This window comes from Ursus americanus, chromosome 2 (genome assembly GCF_024610735.1).
Source record: "Ursus americanus isolate L20-20 chromosome 2, mUrsAme1.1.p, whole genome shotgun sequence".
NCBI classification, from domain to species: Eukaryota; Metazoa; Chordata; class Mammalia; order Carnivora; family Ursidae; genus Ursus; species Ursus americanus.
The window spans coordinates 26063692-26065908 of NC_142128.1; positions in this window are offsets into that span (position 1 = coordinate 26063692).

The window sequence follows — 2217 nt, forward strand, 5'->3', positions numbered from 1 at the left end:
AGAGAGGTGGGCGTACTTTCCCGGAGGGCCACTGAGGCGCCAGGATAGTAAGGGGCGGACACATTTCCACTGATGTATCCGCGATGCCGTGATTCTGAAGGGCGATCGTAGCACCAACACCCGCAGGAGGCGTGTCGCAGCGTGGACATGCGCCGTGCGTGGGAAGGGGCCCCCGGCTGCCTAGACCACCAGCGCCCTCTGGGGGCGGAAAATAATCCGGACACTGACGCAGCGAAGTCGCTAACCGTGGCTGGGGATGGGGAGAGGGTGTCTGGGGTTCGCGCGGTTTCACAGCTAATTCGCTGTTTGGCTGGGGTAGGCGCCGTTCTTACCAGGCCGCTGCTTTCCCCTCCGCCTCCCCCTCCCGGGACTAATAACCTGGGTCTCTAAGGGCTGCGGTGGATCCGAGATGACCACCTTCAGCTGGCGCTAAACCACATAGGGAAATTGGGGTTAGCTTGTCACCCAACTCGGCAAAGCTGTACGTTTCATTAAAGGTGGATACCCGACTCGACCACAGAACTTACGTGTTATAGTGTTTCCTCGGGTTAAAAAAAATCCGGATATTTTCCTAAGAGCTACCGTTTACTGCACGCTTACTGTGTCAGGCGCTGTGCGGCCACTTCACGGGCTCCTCCCAGCAAACCTCTGAGATCAGCACCGCTGCCCCCTGTTCGGGAGCCACAGCAGGTGGACTGCTTGAGGCGCCTGAGTGCCCCGGGCGTCAGCGGCTGCGGACAACCGGTCTGGTGGGGAGACGTGCTTAATCACCAGGCGGCTTCTCATCCCCCGCTTTGCCCCCTTTTGCTCGCAAGTGTCTTCGAACAGCGGAATCATGCACTCTCGGCCCTCCGACGGCACCTGGGACTCTCGCATGCCGGGTCCTGGTGTCGTCACCTGGGAAACCGGACTAATGCTGAATTTCGGGTGTGGGGAGATGGCTCTACAATGGCCGGCACGCGGTCAGCGCTCACCTGAGGCTGAGCATCATCAGGCCAGCAAAGGATCGCGTTGCACCTTCAGAGCTTTTGTCTCCAGGGCAACCTGCTGTGGCCTGCGTGTGCACGGCGGTGCAGGCTCGCGCTAACAAGCAGGTTCTGATTCGGGTCTGGGGCGGCCGGGCTTAGACAGCTCGGACGCCTCTGGGGCGCGGTGGGAGGGGGCGCTGAGCGGGGCGCGCACTTCCAGCCCTGCTGCCCAGCCCCCGAGACCGGCTGCTCTAAGTCACGGCGCTGTGCCTAGGGGCGGGAGGGGGGAGTGCTCCACCACCGGCTAAAAAGCAAACCACCGGAAGAAACTGAAGCATTGAGAGCCACAGAGAAACTGGCCAGAAAAAGAAGACAAGTGAAAAGGCAGTATTTTGTTGTTGCGGTTAATTTTGGTTAGACACGATTTTTTGCCCTAAGAGCTGTCTTTCGAACCTAATTGAGGATGTGACTCAGTCAATACACCATATTCCAGTTTCATATTCAGCAAGTCTCCCTTCTGTTTTTTGTGTTTTTTTTTAGATTGGGTTGTTTTGTTTTTTGGAGTTTTTATTTAAATTCCAGTTAACATACAGTGTAATATTAGTTTCAGGAGTACAACATGGTGATTCTTCCTTGTTTCTTTTAAATTATTTTTATAACCCATACGTGTGCCGGCTATGGTCCCTCTGTGATGAAGCCTCCCACCTCCATTTGCTTATTTTTGTACAACTGTTACTTTTCACTGGGGGCTGGGGGGGGGGGGGGCTTGTTTTCAGCTCAGTATGAGTAATGAGGCCTCCCAGTCATGTCCTCGTGTCCATTCCCAGATGAACCACGGTTGAAGAGCAGCCCCAGGAAAAGTGAGCGGCTCTTCCAGATCACACAGTGCAGGCTCTCCTCAAGAAGAGGGGACAGTGAGGGGCGTTCACTGCGCTCACCTTGGCCCGTGAGGCAGTAAGGAGACCTGGATCTTGAAGAGGTTCTAATTATAATCAGCCTTAATATAAGCTTCAACCTCAGCATTCCCTCCCCTTGGCCCGTGAACTCTCCTTTCCGATTAATGCAAAATCAAATGCTGGACGAAGCCCTGGTATAGGTTACACATTAAATAGTGGGATATACCTTTCATAGGACTTTCAATTATCAAAAAGATCGTGACAGTATTAATGTTTTGGCCAGAAATTTTTCAGTATCTATCCCTTAATGGTCCTTTCCTTGATAAATAAAGATCAAACTAGATTTCTTTTAA